Source organism: Megascapheus bottae, chromosome 22 (genome assembly GCF_031878675.1).
Source record: "Megascapheus bottae isolate mThoBot1 chromosome 22, mThoBot2.hap1, whole genome shotgun sequence".
NCBI lineage: Eukaryota > Metazoa > Chordata > Mammalia > Rodentia > Geomyidae > Megascapheus > Megascapheus bottae.
The window spans coordinates 2,242,489-2,258,111 of record NC_143530.1 but is presented as its reverse complement, the minus strand read 5'-3'; the positions used below and the strand labels follow the sequence as shown (position 1 = coordinate 2,258,111).

The window sequence follows — 15,623 nt, the reverse complement described above, 5'->3', positions numbered from 1 at the left end:
GCAACCCAGGGAGGCAAACAGTGCCTCCCTGCTTCCTGCCTGGACACGTTCCCCTGTGGCCTTGGGGTGCCAGTGCAGGTCAGAGCTCCCCAGGGCTTCAAGTACTGCAGCGAACAATTCAGCCAAGACCAGCGTTTAACTCAAACCATAGTTTGATAGCCAAAGGCAGCTAAGCTAAATCAAACTTAAATCAAAATTTAAAAACATGGGTATGCTTGATTCCAAGTTTTGTTGTTGTTGATAGTGGTGATCGAATAACATTAAAGATAATAATTGGTTGGATTTTTGAAAGTCAGTTGCGTCCAGGGAAGGCTGTTGTTGAGGCTTAGAGCAAGACATGATTACAGAGCCTAGAAGTTTCCTGAAGTCATCAGCGTTCAGAGCCAACACCCTACAGTGTGCTGGTGAGAGGGAAGGGTGACAGGGTGACGTGAAGGGTGAGAAGAACACAGATCCTCTCCCACTCTGCACAGCGCTCTTCCTTTATTAACGAATCGTGAGCGTCGTCTCCAAATGGCAGGCACATTTTGAGTCTCAGTCACGTAGCTCACCAAGGATTTTGTAGTCACCGTGCCTTTTACCAAGTGATGATGTTTAGGGACATCTTGTGATTAGGTCAGAGGAAAACAGTGCTTATTCTATGAGCTGAGCATAGCTGCAGTCTGAGTTCTAGTTAACCCAGTGGAAGAATCACCAACCCAAGCGTCTATTGTTCCCAAGACCTTATGGCAGTTCCGCAGGCAGCGTTTCAGAAGGACTCAAGAACAGCCTTGGCCCTGGTGAAGAGCCGTCCACGCTCTTCTGCAGTCTGTGAGCTGCAGATCAAGATGATTTTTCCCTAGCAAATATGTTTTGCAAAAGGCCCCAGAAGTATGCAAGTGTTCCTGGGCAACACAATAGGCCTTGCAATCTGAACCACTGCAAAGAGCAGGGAGAGAAAGCTCTATTTCCAGTGCTATGCCAGTCACAATCCATGTATTCAGGGTCAGGACAGCTGGCGTCCCGCACGAGGGCTCCACAGTGCACTTCTGTTTGCAGAGCCGAGGCCCAGATAGAAATGCCAGCCGTGAAGAACAAAATCTCCTTGGGGACCAGGTTCCGCCTTGTCACAGGCCCTGGGGGAGTAAATGCTCGAAGGGTTGTCAGCTCCCTTCTGGTCAAGCTCCATGATCTCCTGAAAGGTGTCAAGGAAGATCAATGATGAGAACTCTGAGCGTGGAGCCTCGAGCTGGGTGGGGAAGAGGGCCTTGGGGAGCCCAGGTGCCGGGGAGGGCAGTGTGTCCCGTGCCTGCCCTGGCCGCTCACCCCCACCACACACTACCTGCTGTTAAGTCTTCCTAGAGCAGCGTGCTTTCCCTTCTGAGGCGTCCTCATGTGGGAAGAGGAAGCGTTGTCTCAAAGGATGAAATAGTCTGCATGTAAGAAGTTAATCCGTTGCTAAAGGCACTCAGGTACTATCAGATGACTGACATGGGTGAGCCCGCCTCCACATCTCCCTCCCTCCTCTTCCCTGCTCCCCTCCATTCTCTGGTTGCTGTGGCTCTGTGATGGATGAGAAAGGCCCGGGGGACATGGAGCTCTGCTCTGCGTTCTGTACCTGCTAACACAGTCGTCAGGGGCCGGCTAGAGAATCTCACAACGGGGCTGGGAGGCAGAGCCCAGTGGTAGGGCGCTCGCCTCGCATGCACCAAGACCCACGTTCCGTTCCTTCGTTACCACGTACACAGAAAAAGCCAGAAGTGGTGCTGAGGCTCACGTGGTAGAGCTCTAGCCTTGAGAAAGCCCAAGGACAGTGCTCAGGCCCTGAGCCCAAGCCCAGGACTGGAAAAAAAAAAAAAAAGACTCTCACAGCATCTGCTCATCCACGCCCAGCCCACTCTGAACTCTCGCTGTGAGTAAAGGAAGGGTCAGCTGTAGTGGTTTCCATCTGAAAGCCACAGTCAGCGGTGCTGCAAATCTGGGGAGCCACCCTAGGCATTTACTGAATTCCATTACCTTTTACCTTCTCCTCCTTTTGCTTCCCTTTCTTTTATTCTTTTTTTTTTTTTTTTTTGCCAGTCCTGGGCTTGAGCTCAGAGCCTGGGCACTGTTCTTGGACTTTCTCAAGGCTAGAGCTCTACCACTTGAGCCTCAGCACCACTGCTGGTTTTTTTCTACGTATGTGGTGGGGAGGAATTGAACCTGGGTCTTCGTGCATGCTAGGCAAGCACTCTGCCACCAGGCCACACTCCTGGTCCCCACTTCCCTTTCCTTTGCTTATTCAATGCAGAATTTTCCAAGGGGAAATTCTCGTCTGGTTCAGGAGCATTGTAGTGATTCACCCCACAATGTCACCGTGGAATTTGGGAACCAGTTCTGTTCCCCAGGACCCAGCTTTAGTCCATGCATGCGAGGAAGTTCTCCCTAGAAAAGTGGGCCACTTCTGCAGACTGTTCTGGAATGCGTCTCCATCACTGGCACAGTTGTAAAGTATGGATCGTCTTTGAACAGAAGGGTGATAATAGAAATGTCCTTATCTTTGCTTTTTGATCTCAGAGTAAGTTCTTATTTAACCCAGCAGTTTTCGATTTTGTGAAATGCAACATCTTGTCTTTGTGACACAACAATTGAAGAAAAGGAATGTTTGGGGATGCTGGGGGTTCAACGATCTGGTTCTGTCTCTGTCTGTCTGTCTGGTCTCTCTCTGCCTCCTGCCTTGCTCATGCTAGGCAAGTGCTGTACCTCTGAGCCAGATCTGCAGCCCTGAGTTCTCACTCCATCAGTTCTCTGTGACCATCAGTAAGTCCCATCTGTGTTACCCAGGCAGGAGGTGCCCGCCACCCCGGCCCTGCCTGGAGCCCCACCAGTCCTGCCCTACTCTCCAACACCCAGGCCCCTGGGGCCGTGAATCCTCTGCCAGCCATCCTGGTCCACACAGCCTCGGCAAGCTGTGGCTGACCACACCAAATGCTTCCGAGGCCCACAGGAGCCCTGGGACTCCCTGAACACCTGCTCCCGTGGTTCTGAACCACCCCCATCCTCTGCAATTGAGGCTCTGTCTAGGGCTTCCTGCACATGTCGTTTGTGTGGAATTCTGCCTATATCCACTCAAATAACCACCAATTAAGTTGGGGTAAAATAAAAATCAGCTTATATGGTTTTTAGGAAACAAAGAAAGAGCTTGGTATGTTGACAGGAAAAATCTCTAGCCCTAATTGTAAAAGTACCATGTATTTCTGTAAGGCTAATTGTAAAAGTAACGATGCATCTTTGTAAAATATAGCAGCACATAGCTCCGCCTCAGGTTAACAGTGCATGTACACACGCACGCGCACACACACACACACACACACACACACACGCACACACACACGCGCTTCTATACATGTATTCATATGACAGAGTTAAGAGACAAAAAGGAAATTTTGTTGTCTTCCTTGTTTTATAATAATCTCGTGAAGTAAATTTCATTTCTTTTCTTTTACAGATGATTTGAAAACTGTATCCCCAAAGAAGATTTATCCATGATATTATAACAGAAAATAGCTTTTTAGAGATAAAGTGTCCCTGTCACGGGTAAAGTGTCCGAGATCTCTCTCTAGAGTTCGGATCCTGGTTTGCACTCTTCAGTATTCATGTTCCCATCAGCAGGAGGAGAGACGTTGTACATGATTTATTGGAAAATAAACACCACGGGCCAAAGCTCTGACTTAACACAACATCAACACATACATTCCAGGTTTTAGACACTTCCTTAATCTTACCGTTTCACATCTTTACTGGAGGAGTTCAGGTGGCCTGTGGGTTCTAGGGTGGGGCATATTTCCCAGCTACTATTCAGACCAGATGGAGTTATTGTCACTAATCCTTTGTGTGGCAACACAGTGATGAATGTTAGAAATGTTAGGTTCAGACATGGAAATCCTGAACAGGACGAAGGTTCTAGAATAGTTAAGTTTTCTAGGGACTGTCTAAATTGAGTTTGACTGCCACAAACAGGAGAGATTTTGCGAGGTTGGGGTTCATGAAGTGCCTTTTCTGCACCCAGATATTCCTGTCCCCTGCTCTGTTCACTGCACATGGAGGACAAAGCCAGCTCTCAGCCCAGCACTGAAGGCCTGTGGTCTGTCTATTGTCTTTGGCTCACTTTTAGCTCTCATAGAGACATATTTTGGCATACATTGTCATATATATTTATATATGCATATACATGCATCTGGTATTGGGGCTTGAACTCAGCACCTGGGCACTATCCCTTAGATTTTTTCACTTAAGGCTGGTGCTGTACCACTTGAGACACAGCTCCATTTTTTGGATTTTGGTGGTTAATTCGAGGGCAAAGTCTCATAAACTTTCCTTTTCCTGTACAGGCTGGCTCTGAACAATGATCCTCAGATTTCAGCCCTCTGAGTTGCTAGAATTGTAAGTGTGAGCCGCCAGCTCCCAGCCTGCATTGTTATTTGATTGCGCATTTTAGAAGTAGAGATCAGACCCATCATCAAGAGGAGTGAGAGGTGAAAGGAAAGAGACACCAAGTCAAAAAAGAAGAAGAAGGAGAAGAGGAAGAAGAAGAAGAAGAAGAAGAAGAAGAAGAAGAAGAAGAAGAAGAAGAAGAAGAAGAAGGAGGAGGAGGAGAGTGAAAGGTGACAAAGAAATCCAGGGGAGGGAAAGGTCTAATTGCTAGTTTGTGTTCACTGTTAAAACCACACCACATTTCCTCCCCTAGAAAAAAACTTTGAATTTTTAACGAAGGCAAAATACTATAGAGATAAGGAATTTGTAAAATTTATAAAGTAATACATTTATAAAATAGTAATAGCTAATGTTTAATGGACTAAGTTGCTTACTGAGCACTAAGTGTCTTTTGTTTTATCCAGTCTCCACAACTGCCCAGCCAATATTGCACCTTTGCGGCCTCCTAGAGTGGTGGAAGGGTAGAGCGGCCTGGTTCTTTGGTTCTTTGTCTCAAGTTTCAGCCAGGAGGTAAGGGAGCAGGATTTGAACCCCAGGGTGTTGTAATAACTCATTAAGCTACACACTAATTCATGAAGCTATGCACCTTGAATGAAAGTTTGTTTTACAAATGGGGAAATGTTTTAAACATTTAAAGGAGCACACAAGGGCTTAACCATTTCTTTCTAGCGGAGATTTGAGAGCTGAGTTATATATGCCAATAGAAAACAAATGTCAAGGGGCCGGGAGTTTGGCCTAGTGGTTAAAGTGCTTGCCTAGCATGCATGAAGACCTGGGTTCGATTCCTCGGTACCACATACATAGAAAAAAGCTGGAAGTGGTGCTGAGGCTCAAGTGGTAGAGCTCTAGCCTTGAGAAAGTCCAAGGACAGTGCTCAGGCCCTAAGCTCAAGCCCAGGACTGGCAAAAAACAAACAAACAAACAAACAAAAACAAATGTCAAGCAGCCCAATAAATGCCTGGAGTTATCCTGGCATGGAAGTGCCTTGGGGCAAGGACAGAATGGGGTAGAATATCTGCTCTCTGAGCACTTTTGTGTGATTGGCTGGGAAGGAGAGAGGGGGATAAAAAGCGAGAGCCAGAAACAGTTCATGGCAAACAAGTCTGACTTAATGATGCTTCAGAGAGTGTTGGGAAGCTTGGAGAATTCAAACACAGGCGTTATGTACATTTAAGAATCTCTCAGGTGGACTGTCAGTGTAAATTAGAAGGGGGTGGCTGGTGAATGGTGTCCAGCCTCCCCCATCTTTTCAGATTTCCTGTCATCCAGCTCTAAGGCAAGGGAATAATAGAGGAGATGGTGGGAAAGAATGGGGCCTGCCTGGAGTTGGTCCTCATGTCACCAGCGCCAGAACTTTGTCACACAATCAGAAGGGGGTAAAAGGTTCAGAATTCAGTGAACACTGCTTTACAGAATGCCTCCAGATGACTGTCCCACACCACAAACACTGGGAAGACCTGCTCACACCTCAGTGCCTGTCCATGCGTTAATGTGCTGCAACTAGCTTTTCCTGTCCTTCAAGTCAAAACGAGCTGTTCTTTGGCATTTTCTCTTTAAAACCAGTTGAACCAGTTACAACCCTCTGGCTTATGCTAGATTTTCAAAAACATTTTTTTTCCCTCTTGCAAACAACAACAAAAAGCCTTAAAGTTAGACAGCTGAAAATCAACCAAGGATATAAGCAGATGCTTGCTTAACCTCACTATTATCAAAGAAACAGTAACTAAACAAAATACTTTCACAGCTATTGTACTGAGAAGGATTACAAAGTCTGACAGCACCTTTTATTTTTCATGGAGCTGGGGTTGATTCAGGGCTTGTACTTGCCAGGCAGGCACTCTACCGCTGAGGTGTGCCTCCCGAGAAACAATTCCACTGGTGCTGGGGCTTGAACTCAGAGCTGCCTGCTTGCTCAGCAGGTGCTCCCCCACCTGAGCTGTCCACGGCACAAAAAGGAAATCCTTACATGCTGAGAGGTATTGAAAGCTGATTTGAAATGGTATTTTTCAATACCCTTTATGGCTTATCCAGATATTTCACTTCTAGGTAGAAGCTGTGCAACCTCAAATTATCTATAATGAAAAATCAAGTTTTATATGTCTATATAAATATCTATAAATGAAAAACCAAGAATAAGAATGAATTAATAAGACAAGATTTAAACAACAATATACAAAATACAAGCCTGATAAATATTCTTTGTTAGATTCAATAGAAATGAAATACTACTAAAGACCTTGGTGTTTCTTCTTGAGGCTTCTTCTTCAGTTCTTAGGAGTAAGTGGCCGTCTTCAGGCTTCTGCACCCGGGCTTTGAGCAGCACTGCTGTTGGCAACTGGAATCCAAAAGAATGGAGAGAAGCATTTAAGGAAAGATATTTATTGCAGTACTGATTTAAGTATTAAAGATAAATTTGAACTGAATGTCATCAGAGGAAAAATAGATATGACAATATACAGTGAAATTCAACACAACAATTTTGAGCAGACTGGGCTATGTGTATGGTGTATGTGGACAGCGTTGAAACCAAGACTTATATTGAAAACGTATTGGCATGATGTCATTTATATGAATCAAAAATACTCAGAATAATATTGGATGAGGGTTTTAGGGATATAAATAAATGTATTAAAATTAAGGAGTAGAAGATTATACACCATTTAAGGACAATAATTTTTCCTCTAGGAAATGTGATAAAGAATATAAGGTTACAGAGCTTTGATTTGTACCTGTAATGTTTTCTTTCTATAAAAGTTTGAAATTCATAAATGTGCTATTTCACATTTTAAACATTCCGTATTGGATTCTTTTTTTTTTTTTTTTTTTTGTCGGTCATGGGGCTTGAACTCTGGGCCTGGGCGCTGTCCCTGAGCTCAAGGCTACTGCTCTACAACTTGAGCCACAGCCCCATTTCTGGTTTTCTGATGGTTAACTGGAGATAAGAGTCTCATGGACTTTGGTGCCTGGGCTGGCTTTGAACCTTGATCCTCAGATCTCAGCTTTCTGAGCAGCTAGGATTACAGGCATGAGCCACCGGCACCTGGCGATTGCATAATACAATGGTTGCGGGGTTGTACTCAGTGGTAGAACACTTGCCTAGAAAACACAAGGCCCTGGGTAGATTTCCAGCCTTTCAAGATCAGACAAGAACACTTCAAAGAAATTCACCACATCTCTGAAATGCTGGAACAGTTTTATCTTTAAGTGGCATGGTTCATTTGGCCAGAATCCATGTGGTTTTAGAGAGAGAAACTTAATCATTTACTTCTGGTTTCAAAGTTCAGTCTTAAGATGGCCCCTCATGTCCATAGGAAGCCACTTTCCTCGCAGGCCCGTGGGCTGTCTCCCAGTCTGGGTACTTCATGTGTTCCCTGCGTCTCCAGCTACAGAGGGCCCTGCGAGGCCACCACTCGGGCCATCTAACCAGTTCTGGGACTGCAGGAGACGACTACAGCTCATGTAGGTTGTAGCAGAACCCAGATGACAATTGAAAATACCATGTTGAACTAAGATTAGGAAAGTGACTTCCAGCTTTATTTGGGGCCTTGGACTCCAGTTTACTCCCCCGCCAGCGTGGGAGAGCAAGCTACACCTCATGGCAGCGCCATGTGGTGAATACTTGTACCATGAGCGCTCCACCTGTGATGCTCTGTGGGTGACTGGATGGCTGCGGTGACCGAGCTTGCTCAGCTGACACGGGGTCTCAGGCATGTCTCCCAGACTGGCTTCCAGTGGAGAACGTTGATCTTCACCCCACCAGCCGAGTTACCGCTCTGAGCCACCATGCCTGGCTCTAAGTTATCAAACATCCCGCTTCTGTTTCTCAACTATCTGTAAGTTACTGTACTGAGCTTTTCAAAGCAGTAACACATTTGTAGTTGCTTGCTTGCTGGTACTACCTGCTTCCTTTGATGACAGAAGAGGAGAAGAGTGGTGACATTCACCACAGGCCCTGATATTTCAAAACGGTGGGCAGTGCTGTGGCTCAGTGCTCCTGCTAGAGAAGCTTGTAGGGTGCTTGGGATTGTGCCGAGTCCTTCCTGTCTGCTCACTCTTGCTCCGTCCACGAAGCTGGGCACAGGTGTCTTTCTCTCTCCTGAAACTCCTGGTCACCGTACCCTCGCAGCACGGGGCAGGGCTGCTGAGGGACCTGAAGACACCTCAGAGGAAATTACAAGCCTTCGTTCTTTCTCCACCCTTCCTATCTCTGAGCTGTCACGCCGATGCCTTTGTCAGCTCAGCCTTGGGTTGTAATTACAGTCTTTGAGTAAGACTTTCTCTTCTAGAACACATGGTTCTGTTACGTTATTAGACATTTTCTGCCTTGGGAATTGGCTGTGGTGGAGTCGGCAGGGGCGGCAGGAGGCCCACGCCATGCCTTCTAGCTTTTCTGACTTGCAGGGAAATGTGTTACCACTGTAAGAGTTGTGGTGAGCTGGGATGGATGTGTTGAGGTGGAACCTGGTCCTGCATGCATCAGGGAAGAGACAGGCAGCATGAGGCAACCACAGACCATTTGCAGGGGATAAAACCAAGTTATTGATGCATTATATCCCTTCCTCGGAACACTTTCTTGGAATATGCACACAAGGACTCCATGTCGTGTTCCCACAAAGCTGTGCTTTTACAAGTTGAGGTTTTCGTTTCAACTCTTTCACAAGGTCTCCTTGATAATGGTGTGCTTTCTCCCTAGTCTGAACTACAGGATAACTGTTGTTATTATTTTAGAATATTGTGGACATACTCACTGTTTCGATATAATAAAACTTAGCGTCTTCCCAATGAATGGCTCTCATATCTCAGATGTGCAGAGTCTACAGTGTGCAATTTTTAAACTTGTTTCATTTTGCTTTCCATTTATTTTCCATATAGATTATTTTCCATATGGGTATTTTATTCACACTTTTATTCTAAATTCAATTTTCTTCTTGGATGCACTTATTCACAGAACCACTTTGTATCTTCTTTGGAATAAAACAATGTAACACTATGGGAAATAATGATTTCCTATATACTTACTGTTCAACAGATTATGACTCAGATTAGCAAAGACAGTGAAATTGCAGAAAACTTACTGCAAGTCCCCATGAAACTGAATTGAGATGCCAAACTCAATTTATAAGGCTTTCCAAATAATACACATTACAGCCCCATGCCAAGACATGCTTTCTTTTTCCCCCTTTCTGCTTTGTCTCACTAACCGAATGCCCTGTCTGGAGTGGAGCTGGCACGAGTATAACTTTCTGCTTCGTATCGCTCTGTAGAGTATTTCCATTTGTAGTGTGTTAGCATAGTGGCTGACGGAATTGAAGTAGAAAGTGAGTGTAACTCAGGACTCAGGAAAGCAGTGGCCATGCCGGTGTCAAAGCTGAAGTGAAGGAAAGTGCTATGCCTTGAACACCAGTCCTACCACTGGGGCAGCGATTCTAGTGTCAGGAAATCTTGTCCCTGTAGATTCCAGTCTCAGAAGTCTTGTCCCTCGGAGAGCTCTTGGTAGCATCTGGTTGTCACTGCTTGGAGGGGGTGTTCCCGGCCTCTAGGGGGTCAAGGCAAGGGTGCTACCAACCCTCTTATGGTACTGGCATTATGCAACTCTGAATGAGTGCCGAAGTTGAAAAGCCCTGATTCGGAGGATAACAGAGCTCCAAGCCTTCTAGTGTTTAGAAACAACGAAGAGGCCAGCGTGGGGCCCTGAATCTCATGGGGACAGAGGTAGTGGCGGTTGGCTGGTGGTGACGTCACCACGGCCTCTGTCTTCACTTCCGAGTACACAGCTTAATTACAGGTGACAGCGCGCAGAGAGAAAAGAACATTGTCGTGATGTAAGCACCCTCGAAAGACCTCAACGTTCCAACAACTGAAGGGGCAGGCAGGGAGAGCTGAAGCAGGTAACGGTCATCCCGCTCCAGATCCTGCCTTCGGCCATGCCGGGGGAATGGGTCTTGTCAAGGGAAGGCTATTTGTCCCCACGGGGTCCCAAGGAAAGAGGGAGAAAAAGAACTGAGGGAATTACTCACACTCGGAGCACGAAGGGTCAGGGTAGGTGACAGTTCCAAGTAGTCTCCAGGGAGCCTGTGCTCCACTTGTTCTCAGCAGGCGGCGTTGACTTGATGTGCAGATGGTTCTGAGGTGCTGGCACCGGGGCGTGGTCGTCTGTGTATTGTAAACTGTGGACGTAGACAGGAAGTGTTGGTTTCTGTACATTTCTCCACTTGAATGGTGTTTCAGTGAGCTCCTCTGGACGGTGTACCAAACCCTGTGTTCATGGCTGGCCTGTTCCCTGTCCTCTTTTCACAGAGGCGCTCCAGCTGCTTTCCCTTGACCCACTTCCCAGGTGGACAGACTTCATGGATGTAGTTGTGCTTTTGCACGTGTGTCATCTTGCCTAGGCAGAGCATTGGTTCGGCACTGCTGGCCTCCGGGAACACGATGGCACACAGTAGGGTGCAGGCACATAGTAGTATTTGCTGAATGGAAGAATGAAAAAGTTTGCTGTTGTGGGGCTTGAACTCTGTCCCTGAGCTCTTCAGCTCAAGGCTACCACCCTACCCCTTGAGCCACAGCCCCACTTCCCGTTTTCTAGGGGTTAATTGGAGATAAGAGTCTCTTGGACTTTATTGCCCAGGCTGGCTTTGAACCACGATCCTCAGAACTCAGCCTCCTGAGTAGTAGGTGTGAGCCACCACACCCGGAAACTGAGCTGCTCTTGATACTGCCTGTACGGACAGGTGGGTGTGGACCCTCCTCCTGGATGGAGCCCACAGCCCCTCCCCTGCCCTGCCACCTCTGCGCACCCGGCACTTACCTTTTTCTTTTACTCTCATCCACTGCTCACAGTCTTTGCCTGAGTTCCCTCAACTTTTGCTAATGATAGTTTTTCTCTCCCTCGTCAACAACCTTCTGACAGATGAGTGCGTAAGTACTACTGGCGTGGCGCATTCATCAGGAGAAAGTCAATTTTGGGCGGAAATACTAACACTAGGGATATGAACTATGAACATCCATTAAGTGCAGTTTATATTCACTGTCCACTGTAGAAAGTTCCGATGAGTTTGGAAAGTAACTTCTCTGTCCCCACAGCCCTCGTCACGCCAGTCCAGAGCCCGCCTCACTTATTCCAGGCCTGGGAGTTCTGAGGGACCTCCCTCTGTGCTGCTCCCTCTGGCCCCCAAAACCACAGGCAAGGAGATACCGCTCTGCTCCTGCTGCCATGCCTCCTGCGCTTACGCTTCCCCACGTACTGTGTGCCAGGGCAGGCTCTCCACCAGTGCTGTGCCCATCACGACCAGAAGCAAAGTAAGAGCAGAGTCCCAAATCTGGCATCTGCTGTGATCTAGCTGTGCAGCGGTGGGTGGATTCCTGAAGTCAGATGTGCGGCACAAGGCGCCTGCTTTCAGTGGTCCCTGACACCCAGTGTCCCCGAGACCCAGCAGTCCCCAGCCTGGCTGCTCAGGGTACGCTTTCCATCTCTCGTGCCTCGTGTGACCATCTTTCCCAGCACACATCACACGGCGTGTGGCTGGTAAGGGCTGGAAGCTCTGGTGTGTGTTACTCGTCTATTACTGCTCACAAGGGACCCCTAACTTAGCATTTAAAGACAGCAGGCATTCCTCATCTCATTCTCTGTGGGTCGGGGGTCTGAGGCCCGCTCAGGCCGGCAGTTGCATGTGGGTTGGTCTGGGCAGTGTAGGCCTTGGAGCTTCCTCTTGTGGTCTCTCCACAGGGCTGTGGCTTAGGCCATGGCACCTGGCTTTCCAAGCAATACACTTGCAAGAAGGGACCAACCAGGGTGGAGGCTGTGGTCTCTATATGACCCAGCACAGGGAGGGCTGTACGATGACCTGTGCTGTAGATTCCACAGAAAACCACGGGACCATATTACAACGTGTCTGTTAAGTATGGCACTGTGATCCACATTAGCACTTCTGAGAGAAGCGAGAGAAGCAACCTCCTCTCTCTCTCTCTCTCTCTCTCTCTCTCTCTCTCTCTATATATATATATATATATATATATATATATATTTTTTTTTTTTTTTGCCAGTCCTTGGGCTTGAACTCAGGGCTGAGCACTGAGCACAGGGCTTTTTCCTTAAGGCTAGAGCCATAGTACCATGTCTGGCTTTTTCTGTGTATGTGGTACCAAGGAATCAAACCCAGGTCTTCGTGCATGCAAGGCAAGCACTCTACCACTAGGCCAAACTCCCAGTCCCCATTCTCCTTCTACAAGAGACTTGACACTTGGGAACATTGCACTGGTAAAGCTGCAGAAGGGTCTGGGATGATAATCAAGCCATTCAACACAATCCATTAAGAAAATGAACGACAACAATAATGACAGCTGGGACATCTTAGGTGTGGCCTTTTGAGTTAGCACACCATGTCCACCTTTCACCTGGCAAGCTATGAATGACAGTGCTTTTCTTTTGGTTTGGCTTGCTTCTTTAGTTGTCTCCCTGGTACATTTCCCACTTCCTTCTCTTTGGTCTATTGATACACACAGACACAGACACAGACACACACACACTCACTCACTGGCTTCCTTATCAGGGAGCTCTAAAGAGCAGGCAGGTAGTCATGGTGAAATAAAAACACCACTCCTAGCTCACACTTGGATGATTGGTTCCCAGGTGACTTGCAGTGATCTCTCGTGTCTCTGGGGAGCCGTGTCCTGCTGTGGCTTATTTTGTCTCCGCTCCCCTTCCTTCTGGCTGCTTTGAGTATGGTGCTGTCTTATTGCATAAACCTCTCAAGAGACATGAAATTAACCACGTTTGATTCTTACATCCATTTAGGTTTAAAATAAATACCAAAATAAATACAGAAACACCAAAGTCTATCATAAATAATATTTATTGTATAAATATAAACCAGAATATATATATATATATACATATATATGTATATATATATAAAGTACTATCTGCTTGGAAATTAGATAGGCTGGGAATATGGCTTAGTAGAGTGCTTGCCTAGCATGCATGAAGCCCTCGGTTCAATTCCTCAGTACCACATAAGCAGAAAAAGCCGGAAATGGTGCTGTGGTTCAAGTGGTAGAGTCTAGTGTTGGCCAAAAAGAAGCTCAGGGACAGTGCCCAGGCCCTGAGTTCAACCCCCAGGACTGGCATACACATGCAAAACCTGAACTAGCTCATGAGACCTTTCCTGATATACCATAATTTTACTGAGTTGTAAATGGAATGCACAGTTTTCTCCCAGTCTTGTTGCAGTACGTCTTGGAACATTCAGAGGGTTTGAGAAGCTGGCAGGTGCTTGTTCTCCGCAATTCTCGAGCAGCCTGGCACATTCAGGACTATCCCGGGGTCTGAATTATATATATAACTAGAAAACGGACTGCAACGTAACTGCTGTATGAAACTCTATTCCTGTTGCATCAAGGTAATTATCCATTTACACCTTTCAGTACATCCTAGGAGATCAGGAGTCATCCCCCACAGAAATGTAGTGGAAGACTGCTTTATTTTCTTATAGTGGGGCATATCCGCAGCACTGCTCATCTACGAATGGACGAAGCTTCTCCCAACGGACAGGGTTATAATGAGATTAGGTGTTAAAATGTTTCTACTCAGACTCTTATTTTCAGTGCTATGGCTCAAACCCAGAGCCTATTAAACAAGAACTGTACCATTGAGTGACATCAGTCCATTTTTAAGATAGATTTGGAAAAAGTTTCACCAGTAACTTCATAACACTTTAAGTGGATCAGACTTAAAAGTTCTCCAGAAAAGTTTGCAAAAATTTAACCTCAAGAAATACCAAAAGTTCCAGGTGTGTTTCAGTTGAGTGCTTAGCATGCTTTTATTAGGAATGGGCTTTGAATTATCTGAGTGGCACTGTTAGTGTGGGTTTGTCTCTCTTACTGTGACACAGATCTTTGTACTTTTATGCAGAGAAATCTGAGACTTGACTTACATTGCAGGAACTGCATCTGTAAAATCAGAGTCATGTAATTTCTAGATAGAGTCCCCAAGTATGCAAGGTCAGCCGATTGTAAGAAATGCTCGCATGCCCGTGTGTATCATTACATTAGTCACAGCAGGCAGGTTGCACAGTCAGCCTGAGTGCAGGCCCTTGAGAGATGTGTGACAGAGGTGATGTGGTCACGAGAAGGGTGAAATTAGACCACTTTCAGGAAAACAGGAACCATCATGTTGGGTGCAGGAAGCCAGCCCCGCAGAGACGGGCATTGTGTGTTCTTCTCAGATGTGAACTCCAGGGAAACACAGGGAACCGAGGCAGGGGGATGCGGGAGGGGAAAGAAACGGGCATGCGAGGGAGGAAAACAGAGTGAACGGGAGCCACACACGTCCTTTGCTCCGCGGGAAGCTTTTGGCTACATGCACACTGCAGTATGAACGGAAGCTCCGTTGTTTCAGTGAGCTCCGTTTTCTATGGTGGACAGGTCGACCCGAAACGCCTGCGCGGGGGACGTTGGGGGTGTTTCTAGCTTGGGCTACTAACCTGCCATCTTCCTATCAACTGCGCGGCTCCTTTGTGGCGCAGTGGCTGGGTCCTTCGCGCGGGCCTGTCCACTGGGGAGGTTGACACGGTTCAGCCATGTGCATCCCCGCCACAGGAACGGGCCTGGGCCCTGGGCGCCTCCTCCTCCTCCTCCCCGTCCACACGCCCGGGCCCTGGGATGGACGTGGGACCCGGGCGCCTCCTCCTCCTCCTCCCCTCGTCCACACGCCCGGGCCCTGGGGCGGGCGTGGGACCCGGGCGCCTCCTCCTCCTCCTCCCCGTCCACACGCCCGGGCCCTGGGATGGACGTGGGTTCCGGGCGTCTCCTCCTCCTCCTCCCCGTTCACACGCCCGGGCCCTGGGATGGACGTGGACCCCGCCCCCTCCTCCTCCTCCTCCCCTCGTGGATGGACGTGGACCCGGGCGCCGCCCCCTCCTCCTCCCCTCGTGGATGGACGTGGACCCGCCCCCCCTCCCCGTCCACACGCCCGGCCGGGTCTGCCCTTGCTCTTCGCAGGTGGCGGTGACCTGGGGAGACGCGGACGGGGCCCGGCCCGCCCCTGGGAGCGGCTCAGGCGGTGAGCGCGGTGCGCCGCACTCGTCTCCGGCACAGTGCTGGCGACTCACCTCGCGTGCGCGGCCTCGGACCCGGACGCCGCGATGGGCGCCGGCCCCGCCCCCTAGCCCGCCTCC

General features: G+C 47.9%; 1 protein-coding gene across 1 annotated transcript in view; it reads left to right on the top strand.

Annotated features, from left to right (window-relative positions):
* Positions 1 to 4,823: 4,823 nt before the first annotated feature.
* Positions 4,824 to 15,623, top strand: part of Lrrc1 (leucine rich repeat containing 1) — a 97,272-nt gene continuing 86,472 nt past the window's right edge. The window contains exon 1 of the mRNA XM_090355473.1: positions 4,824 to 4,962. The gene's annotated coding sequence lies outside the window, so the exon portion shown is untranslated. The remainder of the gene's footprint in view (positions 4,963 to 15,623) is intronic.